Genomic DNA, 13,719 nt, shown 5'->3' with positions numbered 1-13,719 from the left:
GCGCTGAAGTAGGCATAGCAACAGGAAAGGAATGTTCCCTGTAAAAAGATAACCGTGCTTCGCCGGGGACGTGGAACAGTAAAGTTTGTTAAAGCAATCAGTATGTGTCATAATGTTTATTTAACTGAGAGCAGGGACGATGGAAAAGCATTGCAGCTGTGGAGAAGCCCCAGAGTGCTAAGGAGAGGGAAGGGGAGTGGAGTGGAGATTTAGTAGCTGTCTTCCCTTGAAAAAGAAAACAAGCTGTGCTATCGAGCCATCGATGGGGCAGATAGTGGGAGAGTACACAAGGTAGCTGCCGACTGGCGAGGACGAGGTTAGAGTTTTATTATCTGAAGTTCACATTCAGGTTAACAGCTCTGAGGATGTGGTTGCAGCTCTAAAGGGAACAAAATTTAATTCTTCTCTAAACACAAGCTATTTCTGTTTGAAGGCAGATAACCTTTTTGGCTGCGCTATTTGCCAGAAAGATTGGAGCGGTGGAGTGATGCTTGAATTCCTCCAGCAAATAAAGGGGGAAAACTTGACACTGCCGAGCCAACGTGGGGCCAAATCCTGCTTTAGCTCATTTCCTGGGGAGCCCGAGCAAAGAGCAGCTCCTTCTGCAGGAGGCCAAGCGAAGCAGGAGCCGACAATTCCTGCAGATGAAATCAAATCCTCATCCCCGCGCTGGCACCGGGATCTGTGAGGCTGCAGAGCAGTGCCAAGGGATGTGGGAAACGCACGGGGTCTGCTGCAAGAAAAAGGCTTTTTCCATGCAGATCTCCAAGAATTAACCCCACAACAAATTCTACTCTCTCTAATTTTGATCCCTTTATTTTTTTTTCTTTAACTGAAGTTAAAGCTGGAAACAATGTGAGTTCGGGGGTTTTGTCTTCCTTGCAGAAAATCAAATCTGTTTTGGGGAACACAAGCCTTTCCTTCGCTCTGAAAATTAGATTTCAGTTGAAGGCAATGTTTTCTATCAATAAGGGGAAAATATTGCCTCAGCTGAACTGGGGCCATCTGACAGAGCCAGCCAAAGCCCCTGTGATGTGCTGAGTATGGAGCAGGGCTGCGCTGCCTTTGAGGACTCCTCTCCCTGTCCCCCTCTTGGGGTATGAATGAGCCCCTGCAGAGCCCCCAGTGCTGCCTTCTGCCCTGCTCAGCTGCCCTGCAGCCCTGCCCTGCTGCCCTGCCCTGAGCAGCTCCATGCAGCCCTGGGCTCCCCCCTGCCCACCCCGCTGCTACCTCCCTAACAAAATCCACCCGTGCTTCCTGCTCTCCCTGCAGAAAAAAAAAACCATAAAGCCCATTTCGGAACCCAAATTGCCCGTAATTTACATGCCTCTCCTCACTTTGAAACGCAAGACGGCTGATGATAACATCTCGAGTGACAGAAGTGGTATCTGTTGCTAATTACAAGCTGACATTATGGTCAAGCAGAGCCATGGGGCCCATAAAAAGCTTATTCAAAGTAGCTCCTCTCCCACTTCAAACAGGGGCTGGACACAATGCCAGGCATTTTCCACCTTGGGATGGAGTGCGGGCAGCTCCTTGGGCAGGAGGAAAACTCCTCGAGGAAGAGGTGACAGCAGCCTGCTCTTTGCATGGTCCAAATGGAGCATTCAGTGATGACATTCCAAACTTCCTTCCCCTTCCCAGCCTCACTCTTCCCACGAGCACCTGGGAAGTATTACCAGGATGCTTTGGTGGGGAAACGGAGTCAGGAGGGAGAGCTGTACAGTGGGCATCTACTGCTCCATCAGGATGGAAGCAGGAAGCTGTGGTCCTCCTGTGCCCTATAGGACCTCCTGCAAATCCCATCAGATCAACGATTAAACTTCCATTAAATCTTCCCACTGTGCTTTCTGGGCTTTGCCACAGCGCAAACTGAATTCCTTCTTTCATCCCAAGGACAAACACACAATTGTCCCACCAAGCTCTGTGTCACTCATGCCTCCAATTTTATCCTGCACGCTTTGGTCTGGGCTGGATGCTGCTGTGTAAGCATGAAAATGGATCCAGACCACAATTTGCTACTGACATTATGTGGTGCACCCCTTTCCAGGACCTTTCTCCATTGTCTACTGTGGAAAAAGCTTCTTCATCCCCAGCATACGGAAAGAGAGACCAAGAATAAGGCTTAGGCGGCACACTTTGCACTCAATCCTTATGTGTCCCTTTCAACTTGGGATATTCTGTGATTCTAATTCCAACACATGCAAATGCCTACCTGCATAGAGCTGGGCAAAGCACAGAGCCCTCTGCATTCTGCTTGCTGTAGGGTAAACAAGACTCCTTATAAAAAAAGGCTGAGGTTTAATGCACTTAGTGTGTTTCTCAGGCTCCTGAAGAACAAGCTCCATGCATAGCAGTGCCAGGGTGGTGGCCCCGCAGGGGATGTCCCCCAGCACCAACACATAGTGTTGCTTCCATGAGTCTAACAGCACTGCAGGTGCGTTCTGCAGGGTCTCAGCCTGCACTCCAGATCAGGCCATGCTCTCAGCTACCATATTCCTTTGATGGCATTTGGAAGCTGCTGGTGCCCAGCATCAATTAGAGCAGAGAGGGCAATAAGGGCAGCAGGAGCTCCCTTTGCTTCAGGGGTGTCTCCAGGAGTGGAGGTGCAGAGCAGGTGTGTTCAATTTGTGCCTGAAGTTGTTGTGTTGTTGAGTTGGTACAATGGAATAAAAGTTGAAATGCTCTGGGTAAAGTGCTGCAGAAGACTGCCAGTGGTATTTTTTTTAGTTTGTTGAGTAGGTATGAATTGTAGGTAGGTAAGTAGGTAGAGTGTGCAAGCTTTTTTCAGCCTAAGTTTAATGCAACAGCTGTGCTGCATTAGCTTTGCTCTGTAGGCACCTGTGAGCTGCTGGGAGGGGCTGTGAAGCTGTGCCACTGCCTTAAAGGTGCAGGAAGGGTGGGCTTTGTGGTGTGAATCTCTTTCTCTTCTCCAGGTCTGTGATGTGAGTTGAGATGTCCTATCTGCAAGTTCCCCCCAGGTAAGTGCCTGGGAGCTGTGTGCTCAGCAGTGCTGTGCAGTTTGGGGTGGGAGGAGGTCTGATTTTTTAGAAGGGGAATAATACAGTAGAAATGTAGTAGGAGTAATCAAGACTGCCTGGCTTGAGACTGCTAGAGCTGCCTTCCTGAAGGACAGGGGTTTTCAAAGGTTTAATATATGGCAGGGCTGCATCTGTAGGGAGGGGTGGAGCAATGCTAGGAGTGGAACCTCACCCCAGAGCTATGCTGAGGGTAATAGGAAGAGGCAGGATGGAGCACAGGCTGTTCATCCTATGGAGCCTCCACTGTCCCAGGCTCCTTGTGTTTACTTGGCTCTGCCTTGGTTTCATGGAGATGCTCTGGTGCATGTCTCTGCATGCTGTTACCACAGTGAGAGCACTTCTCAGCACCTTCCCTCAAGGCAAGCAGTGCTGGTACCTGCACGTGTGGGCACATATTGCCCTGGAGGAGCAGTGGGAGCTCCCAGTTGGTGGCTGCCCTGCTCAGGAGGGGCTGGCCCAGGGCTGAGCTCATTCTGTGACAGAGCAGGACTGCAGCACCCTTAGCAAGGCGAGAAGTGTCAAAGTGTGAAAGCTCAGGGCTGTGTGACCGCAGGCTTGCAGGAGGAGCTGCTCTGCCAGGCAGCTTGCTCTTGTGGTGCAGCTAAGCTCAGGCAGCTGAGAAAAGCTCTTCTCAGCTCTGGTTTTGCTGGCTGGGCACCGGTTAGCTGTTGTTAGATTAATGGAGCTGCCACACAACCAAAAGGCTTCGTCAGCCCCTTCCTTGCAGCCTGCAAAGCTGCTGGCTCAGGGCATTGTGTTGTGTGGCTGCTGCAGTGCAGGATGGGGGCCTTTCCAGCCCAGGTGACCTGAATGGCTCTGCTTCTTGTCCTGAAATGTCTCTGTGGCTGTGGTTTATCCCCTCCCTGCTATAACCCAGCCTGCTGGGCTGGGGATTGTGCTCTGTGAATGTCTCTGGATGTCTGAGAAAGCCGAAAGATCACATTGACCTTTTGAGGTTTTTTCATTGCTCGGGGAAGAAGGTTTCTATACAATCCATGCCATGAATCAATCCAAAGGGATGCATTTTTCTGCACCAGCTAAATAAAAGATCATTAAACCTAACAAATGTTTCCCAGCTTGCCTGCACTTTCACACCGTGTTCAGCTATAAATATGATCTGTGCTTATAACAACGTAAACAACGTGCTACTCAAAAGCAGGAGACTCCATATACCTCCTTTCTTCTTATTTTTTAAGCTGCCCAGGAACTATATACACGCATTCCTAATATGTTTACTTAAGCAGGAAGCAGACGAATAGTTGGAGATAATGTTTCAGCCCATTGTGAGTTATGTGCTCCGCAAGGATTGTTTCCTTTATGCGGTGATTTTTCAATCGCAGAGAAAAAGCTGAAAAATCTCTGTCAATTCCTTGATTGTAGGACGGGTCTTCAGGAATTTCCACAGCATTTCCCTCTCAGAAAAGTGCCATTTGTGCCCACTGATAAGGGGAGAGGGACATTAGGTAGTCCTAATACTTTCTGTGTATAATGGAGACTGATTCTGCCTGCCCTTGGCCAGCTGCTGTGTGCTGTGACTTCCCCCGCTCATGGGGAGATCTGAGGGGTGATGTGGGGCCATGGCTGAGGAAGGAGGGAGATGCCTTCATTTGTAGGCAAAGCTTAGACTGCATTTGGTCGCACCCTAAGCTTATGATGGGCTTCTCTTCTATTTTCCCACCACCTGCCCCCCTGCCTCCCCCCCCCCCCCCAAAATATCTTCTGGCTAACATCACCACTGAGATGGGACATCAGAGCAGACTTTAATGACACAGTGTTTGCATGCTGGCAGCTGATGGAGCTTCGTCTCTGCCTGAGTGACCATTGGTCCGCAGGGCACTGTGTTGGGAGGTCAGCAGCCTTTCTATGCCCTGTGAGGAGGGCGGATAGGGCTCCTCCATCTGTGGAACCCCCTCACGTTGGGCAAAGGTCCTATTCTCTCCCTGCCTTGCAGGCCAGGAGTAACTTGGGGCTGTCCCATGTGTCAGCATCCCTGGAGGTGCCCAGGGCCAAGTTTGATGGTACCCTAGGTGGCTTGATGTGGTGACTGACAGCTCTGCCCATGGTGGGAGCATTGCAACTAGATGATCTTTGAGGTCCCTTCCAACCCAAGCCTTTCTGTGATTCTTCATGCCTCTACTTGCCTTGGGGATCCATCTCCACGTCCTCCCTATTGAGGACAGCTCTCCTTGCACCATCCTGTTCCTTTATGGAGTGCCCCATGTTAGGTGCTCCCTGAGGATGCAGCAGCTTTCTGAGCAGCTTGCTGCACTCCAGCCCCAGGGGCACGTTCCTCAGCCTGCAGCAAGGACTTAATGCCAAAAATTGCAAAACGCAAACTGGTTGATGGACAGTTCCTTGGAGCCAGATTTTGCCCTTGGCCATGCTTGAACACCCACAGTGAATTCTGTTTTGGTCTCCAGGAGGTCAGCTGTGACAATTATTGACTTTTTTGTTCATAGTGAGTGCTGCCCTGATGGGTCAGGAGCCCTCGAGCTTGCTGGGTGTTGGGAGCAGCGGGAAGAAGGAATGTGTTTAACTTGCAAGGTGCTTGGAAGGGCTGCAAATAGCTCCCCAGTGTCACCCGATGCATGTCTTGCCTGGTGCCATGGGAACCCTGGTGACCACTGTCTGTGCCCATGACAACAGCTTTTGGTGTCCCTGCTGCAGGGCAACACAGTGCCTGAGGGCTGTTCTGGAGGTGGAGCTGAGCAGCCTGGGACTCCTGGTGTCAGGGGTAAATCAAAGCTGGGTGAGGGGTGGGGGTCTGATGGTCGTTTCCCTAACCTGGGATCCTGTCCTGAGTCAATGGGGATGCTCAAAGCCTGAGGAGGAGCTTTGTGGAGCATCCCAAATCTGATGGACAGATCTCTGATGGGCAAATAAAAGGCAAGGATGTATAAGGAAATAACTGTGGTGGGACTGGAGCCTAATTAAAATGAGGGGGTATTCATTAAAAGTGAAGATTCCTGCCTGAGAAAAGGCAACCAGGAGCAAACAGATGGGGCAAACTCTGGCCTCCCCCCCACCTTTGGGTGCCATGACTGTAGTGTGGATGGGGATACAGGAGCTGCTCCAGGTGGCTGTAGGGTTTGCTTGCTGGATGCCTTGGATTGAGTCCTGTTGAGTTGCTGCTCCTCCCAAAGCTTCCTTAGGCAGCATCTACTCTCAGCATAGGAACATCCTAATTGTTCTTGCAAGGACTGGCTCCAGTGTGAGGTGCCTCTTTGCCCATCCAAATACTATCCCAATTTAGACTTGGCTTGTTGGGGCTATTTGGTTTCTGCAGTGAACTGTATGCTTTGCTGAAAGTTGATACCAAGGGGACAAACCAGTGTTCTCCCTCCCCACAGCATGGCCATGAAGGGGAGCATGCGTTTGCTTGTAAAGAGAGAAGGGCGGCTTGGTGAAATAATAAAGGAGCTGTTAAATTAGCAAAACAACCCCCCACCCAAACAGTGGGACTAAATAAAGGACTGATTACTTCTATCATGTTCTGCACTAAGGGATATGTCCCTGCTGTACCCACAGTGATGGGGATGAGGTGTGCAGGGAACTGACTTGGACAGGTCGCCTACATCACCTGGTCACCACCTTGTGGTTCCCTGGAAGTGACACTGGATGGGCAGCAAGGCCTGGAGAGGTAGTTTAGATAATGCCCGTATTTCCTGATCGTTATGGGAATGACAGAGCTGGCAAAGCTGAGGTCCTTTCTAACCTGAGATTCTGTGATTTTACTGCACACTGAAATGACTTTGAGCTGTGTTTTTTTTTAGGGATAGGTGTGTCAGCACCTGGCTCAGCCTGGCAGGGCAGTGTATAGATTCATATTTCTATTTTTGCACTAGCTCTCACTGCCGACTTGCACCTGGATCCTTAGCTTACTGCATTGGTAGCAAGCTGTGTGGCGAGTCAATGACAGCAGTTGGTGAGCCTCAGCATTTGCCCTCTGTTCTTGTTTTGGTGTTGTTTAATTCACCCTCAAAGGCCATTCTGGCAGAACTTTTACCTTGTGCCCTCCCTGCCCTGCTGAAGGCTGACGCCAGTTCTATCTTGGAAGGGAACTGGAGCCCGTGCTGTGATAAATGAGCCCTTGTTTGCTCAGTGTGTGACACTCAGTTCCCAGTCCTGTTGTTCTTGGCTGAAAACCTTCTTGCCATTTTCTGACTTGAACCCAAGCCCTGGTTCCTGGACTGCCACCGCAGGCTGCCAGGCAGGACTCCTGTAGTTTGGGGCTTGAACTGCTGGAAACCATTCTGCTTAGAGGGGGCAGGTGTGTGTTGGGGTGCAGGTTAGTGGATGGGATTTGGAGCTCTGCAGAGTGGTTGACCCAAGCACAACCATAGGTTGACCCCAGCACCACCCAACTTATGGTGGTGGTTGGGCCTGGGTTCTACAGAGGGTTTGTTCAGAGGGCATGTTGCTCCTCTGTGCTTGAACTGCATGGTGAGGATGAACTGCAGGAGGTGTATCTCAGCAATGATAGAACCAGTGCAAAAAAAACTACCTTATTTGCCATTATTTTTCCAAAAGTTTTTATTTTCTAAGCGCACGGAGAGCGCATTTAAAGCCTCTGCAGCTCTCATAACAAGCCATAAATTTCCATCTGATGCAGAATCAATAATTCAGTCTTGTCAGCTGGATTTTGAAGACATTTTGAAATCCAATAAAGGAACAAATTGGAGTAAAAATGTGCTGAGTTCAGCAGGCAGCACCTGTCAGGCCCAGGGCACGGCTCAGCAGGGGCTCAAGCACAGGAAATGACTGGGATTCTCACACTTGCCATCTGAGCGATGTCCTTGGCATGATTCTGCTACCAACCTGTACAGATGCAGGACTGGAGAGCCTAAGTGAGAGAGAATGGGAAACTGCCTGGATTGAGTTAGGCAAGAGCAGAATCTGGGGATAAAGATGGATGGAGAGACTGTGATGCAGTCTGATCTCCAGCCTGGCGGAGGACTGAGGGGTGATTCTGGCACCTGGTTGTTAAAACTTGGGACTTTCCGTGGAAATTATTACTGCTGACTGTCCCATTCACAGTTTTACTCATTCATTAGTGTTTCAGGGGAAGCCAGGTTTTCCATAGCAGCTGGCCAGACTGGGTTTCCAAAGGCTGGTCCAGGTGATTTGGTGAGAAGGAAACTGGATTTTGCCCAAGCGAAAGCCAAGTGTTGTGTGTTGATGGAGCAAACCTGCAGAAATGATGAGGACTGCAGTCACAGCCAGATTCATTAAAGCACTTCTTGGAAAAACTCTCAAAATTACTGGGAATTCAGAGGTGCTCAGATGTTAAGTTTATGTTGGATGCAGAACAGTCCTATCTCTGGAAATTAAATTTAAACTTCCACTGCGGGGTTGAGTAGCCATGGGGTGCAGGACAAGCATGACTTTTAATATATGTTTTCAGGTTTTTCTTTTTAATTTTGAAGAGCTGTTTGTTTCAGGGTTTGAAGTGTTCTTGTTCTGCGAAGCCCTGGAGTGAACGTGCATGCGCTGACATCTATTGATCTAGGCTGATCAACTTAGTGCTAACATATATAGGGATGGGGCAGAAAGGGAAACTTAGGTCATTTTTATAGGACCTCTGTAAATCAACGTTCTGCATTCTTGAGCTTCTGCAGCCGCTGCTAACGACTGCTCCCAAGCTACGCTGATGTCACCAGTGTTGAATATAAGGATACATGTAAAATGTGTATTGGCGATGAATTCTGCCTCAGAACACTGCGAGCAGTGCCTGCCAGCTGGGGGGAGGAGGTCACAGCAGAAGTTCTACCTTCTGACTTCTGCATAGAAGCAATGAGAGTAAAATTATAATTCCCCTTTGCGGCAGAATACAGACAGGATAAACTGTTAAATTAGGTTCTGTTTTGGTGGAGCCTATGCGAGCCCTGCAGACTGCTCTGCTGCTCATTAGGGGTACGTATGCGGCTGGCTGCAGAGGCTCTGGCCCCAACCCACCTGTACTCCCAGGGGTACCCGTGCTCTGTGCACTGTGATGGAGAGGTTTCGTAGATGCTCTGAAGTTCTGCCATTCACGCTGGGGCTTATTAACCATAAATAAAAGTAATTCTATGAGTACTGAAACTGCTAGAGCTCAGCTTACCATTGAGTGCTGTCTGGTGGCTTGTTCAAGTTTTATTAATTCTATTAAAACTGCACCACGAGTGTTTTCCTCCTTAGGCACTAGAAAATCCGGAGGAGCAAGAAGTGTTGCCTGGGTAGGTTCTTTGGTGCATGACAATCATGAGCAAAGCTTCTTACTTCCCCTTGGTGGGGGCATCACTAACCTCTCACCCCTGCCCCGAGGGGTTTTCAGTGTGTGAAGGATTTTTTTTGTTGTTATTATTTTTTTAATGCTTCTGCTTTTCTTTCGCTGGGAACGTTAACTGAACTCTTTCCCTTCTACCCACTGTCTTTCTTTTGCCAAGCTTGATGTAAGTTAATATCTCTGATCTCTACTCCCTGTCAAAAGTGGATAACAGGCTCAGATGGTGGATACGATGAAACATGCACGTGCATTCAGCATGACTCCATAAACCTTGTTTCGTTTGGAAAGCAGGATAAAAGTCCTCGGTAACAAATCGCAATCCTTGTGATTAATGAGGAGAGCCAAAGAGCCTTCATTTTGCTCACAGCTATACTGCAGGCAAAGGCTGTCTGCATTTGACAGCTATATTATTTGCTGCTGTTTATTCCTTTCTTTTCTTCGTAGCTTTTTCCATAGATATCAGGACCAAAAATGACTTTAAATCATCTTAGCTGTGACCTCTTGTACAGCACAGGCCAGAGAATTCCATCCCTTATTGAACCCAATAACTTGCATTTGACAAAAGCATCTCTTCCAAAAACCCATCCAACCTTGATTTAGAGGCAGGGGATGGTAGCTGGCTTGGAAACATCTGGAAAAGTAAAGCTTCTGCTGCAGCTGCCCCAGTGTTAAAAGTTACTTGGAGGAGGGAGCATAAACCAGCAACCCCAATTGGCTTTAAAGAACCTGGCAGCTCTGGTTTATGACCCCGTGCTGTTGGTGGTACCACCCAGCATTGAGCAGTATTTCCCTGACCAGCCCTCATTCTGGGTGTTTGTCATTCTGGGCACTTAAACATGTTGGGAGTTGCCACTGTCCCATATGGGTGCCACAAGAGCTGTATAAGCAGCATTGTGCTGTGACATTCACATCTCGACCAGTCCACGCGTTCCCCAACTTGGTTCCCTCGTTCTGCAGGAACTGTCAATGCATTGCCTTGCTCCCTGTCCTCTTATCTGCTTGGATCTGAGCTGGGGCTGTGACTTCTTCTAGGGAGGTTCTCCAAACAGCTGCCAGATGGCAATCACAGCCAGTTCCTCCAATCAGGCTGATTTTTGAATCACTGACAGCAGGGTAATAACTGCATATTCCTATTCTTTAACCAGCCAAATCCTGTGCTGGGCTTTCTTCCTTCCTTGTCCAAATGTTTGAATAAGCGAAGCCAAGTTTTCTGTTTTTGTGAAATAATATTGCCTTGATTCATGCAGATGTTAAATAAACATGTAAAATAAACGGACTGTGAAGTAGGACTGAATGTGAAGCTGAATTCCCATGGTCCCTGGCTTGGAGGATCTGGTCCCCTGACCTCCTGCATGGCAGGGCAGGATGCCTTTGGTTCTCTATGCTTTTCAGACATGGACAGTCTGCTGCCACTTTTCCACTTCACTGATTTTTACAGGGAATTGATTTAAGACAAGCAAGACTGGAAAAGACTTCCAGGGACCATTTAGCTCCTCCTGGCACCCAAACATCCCGTGTCACTGACTCAGACCTCCAGTCCACACTGTGCTTGTGGTGCAAATGCTTTTATTAGGATCCATCCTCAATCTCCCTTCTGGCAGCCTTTCCATCTACTGTTTGTCCTTTCTGGGATAAGTCCTCGAGCTCTGTTACGTTTGACCACAGTTTTTGTTTCCTCATGGTCTCCTCTGTCTCAAAGGACAGAGAATCCAGGGAGTTGTGACTCCCTTTTGGTGGAGTCATCATCTCTGGAGGTGCTCAGGAACCATGGAGATGTAGCACTTAGGGACATGGTTTAGTGGGCAATACTGATGGTAGGTGGATGGTTGGAATTGATGATCGTAGAGGTCTTTTCCAGCCTTAATAATTCTGTGATTATAAGTGAGATGTTAAATGGACAGAGGTTTGGAAAACCCCTCTTGCCTCTGCCCCAAACCTTCCACATGACCATAGGCAAGTTCTTTCATCTTGGTTTGGCTCTTTCATTTCTGTCTTATCAGTGGTTGTGTTTTCTGGGATTCCCTCTCTGTGCTGGGCTCTGCTTTCCAAGTAGGACATTTTCTATTGAGATGTGATCTTATTTTTTTTTTTATTATTTTTGGCCCCACCTCCATCTCTCCCTGGATTCATAAGCCAACTGCCCGGAGATTAAAGAGCTATGGCACCTTCCTGTGCTCGCTCCTTCCTACAGTGCCTCTGCACTCAGTTGGGGTTGCATGTTGTGCTCCCTTCCTCACCCCTGGAGTATGGTTCATGTCTCCGTGCGCATCCCAAAGCCTCAGGCTGTGAAGGTGCTTTAGAAACAAATCATTCTATTTCCCAGTTGTAGTGTTTAATTACTCTTTTCTTGATGGAGACATCTGGAAACATAAACAGGAGGGATTCCAGCAGTTCTCCCAGTGTCCAAATGTTTGAACCACATTGTGTGCTTCACATTCCACTCCTTTGCACCTTTCCAACATCTGCCTGCCTCTCTCTTCCAGCACAGCATTGCTCTCTGCTAAATGCTCCATTCTGATGGTTAGCTCTGCTGAATGCTTCTGAGCAGGGAAGGATGCTGCAGAGCAGGAGCAAACTGCTCACACCGAGTGCTCTGGCTTTGGATAAACATGATGGAGCAATAGGCCAAATGTCTTCTCTCAATGAATAGGGGTTTCAACATATCAGATATGAATAAACTTAAGGATGTGAATGGCTAAGTGTGTTTTAGCCCTGATTAATGAGCTGAATGAAACGCGTATCTTTGTACCTTCACCTGTGCTGCTCCATGTGTTATGTTCTCTTGCAGCTGACTGTGCTGCAGGGGATGGGCAAGAGTAGGCATGTTCAATTTCATGACCTCACACAAACCAATTACCTCGTTTACAAGCAGTATTATGGTGTGCTGAGTCAAAAGCCAGTTCTACAGCATTTTGACAAGAGGAGTTAATGTTTCTTTATTTTCCTTTTAAGAAAGGAGCTGTCACTCACTCTCCTTTCTTTAAACCTGCTAGATAAATCTGCTCTGACTTTCCTGCTGTGTGTTGGTGAACTCCCCTGCAGGTTTAGGCTGGTGTATGCTAAGAGAATTGAGATCACCCTTCTTTCCCATCAGTTTAGTAACTGTGTGTGGTTGGTTGCATGTTTTCTTTTTTGCTTGTTGTTTAATCTTAATAAATAATGCTGGGGTGCAGTTACGGGGATGCAGAGGTGTCACATCTGTAATCCTTGTACTATTCCTGGAGCGCACAACTCACTGAGGCACCTTTTGGTGTCCCAGGCACTGTATTTGACTCTTTTCCTGAAGCACTTGAAAGTTCAGAGGATTATCCAGAGTTTATCCAAACTCATTAGAAGCTTTTTTTGCCTGGACTGAGATTTGGAAAATTCACAAAATTAGAGGCAACTTGTATGAGGTTTCTGCTCCTCCTCGGTTTTGCCAGAGCTGAGGCATACAGAGATCAACTTCTGTTGCGGTGTTACGGCTCCAGATGTGCCAAAGCCAACAGAATACCGAGATGTGCAAAAATGCTGAAATAAAACATGGTGGAAAAACATTAACCTGATGTTTTCAAACCTCAGCGAAGGGTTGGCGGGAGCCGGGCTGGCTCAGCTCTGGGTTGGTTGTTCCATCTGCTGAACTCAAACTCTATTCATGGCTGCGAGAGCAGTGGTGGGGCCTCTAAGCTCAAGCACTGCGTGTTCTCCTGCAAGGGAGCAGCAGGAGATTGCCTGAAGTTTGTCCAAGTCACCGGATCAGACCTAAGCTTGAGGCTTTTGTTTGGGTGTTTCTGCTTCCAGCTTCTATCTGTGGCAGAGGTGGGGTTGGTTTCCTCCTTGCAGCAGATGGAGAAGTTGTCCTTTGGCCCTCCAGGATATTTCAATCCACCTTTGTGCTGACACTTGCTTTGGCTGAGAGGGGTGGCTGCCAGGGTGACCTTGGCCTTCTGAAAGCCTCAGCTGTTTCTGTGACTGAGCAATGTGTGCTGATGAGAACTTGATCTAATTATCATCTGTTGGCTAGGGGCTGTCACTGCAGCGTTCCAGCTCCTGTGTTCAGCTCTTGGTGTGACGGCAGAAGGGTCTCCTTGGCACTGCAGATCTCCTGGATTCTGTGTTGGGCCAAGGAAAGCTTTGGTTCCTCTCTTTGTGCTATACTGGAGGTAGCTCCTTAACCCTGAGCTTGGGTGGGTGGCTGCAGAGCTGTCACTTCCTCCCCTCCCCTGTAAGATGAGAAACTCACATGGAGTTAAGCGTGTGTGGCTGAGCACACCATTTGCTGGAGGTGGGGACTGGGCTGGGATCGTTGCTAACTGGGAAGCTATTTTTGACTCTGTCCTGCAATTTGATTCTCCTTCCCATTTCATGGTGGAAGGGGTTTAGTGGTTATGGAGCTTCCTTTTTGGGTGGTGGTGAGTTGTTCCCAGTCTAGAA

The 13,719-nt window shown here is 48.5% G+C and overlaps 1 long non-coding RNA gene across 34 annotated transcripts in view; it reads left to right on the top strand.

The window, feature by feature from the left end:
• The first annotated feature begins 2,910 nt into the window (after nt 1-2,910).
• Nucleotides 2,911-13,719, top strand: part of LOC101750578 — a 235,925-nt gene continuing 225,116 nt past the window's right edge. For all 34 annotated transcript variants that reach the window (XR_005840636.2, XR_005840634.2, XR_005840624.2 and 31 more), the window contains exon 1: nt 2,911-2,981. This is a non-coding gene — a long non-coding RNA (uncharacterized LOC101750578). The remainder of the gene's footprint in view (nt 2,982-13,719) is intronic.

This window comes from Gallus gallus, chromosome 18 (genome assembly GCF_016699485.2).
Source record: "Gallus gallus isolate bGalGal1 chromosome 18, bGalGal1.mat.broiler.GRCg7b, whole genome shotgun sequence".
Classification (NCBI taxonomy): domain Eukaryota; kingdom Metazoa; phylum Chordata; class Aves; order Galliformes; family Phasianidae; genus Gallus; species Gallus gallus.
Note: the sequence above shows the minus strand (reverse complement) of the source record. Positions and strands in the feature narration are given on the sequence as shown.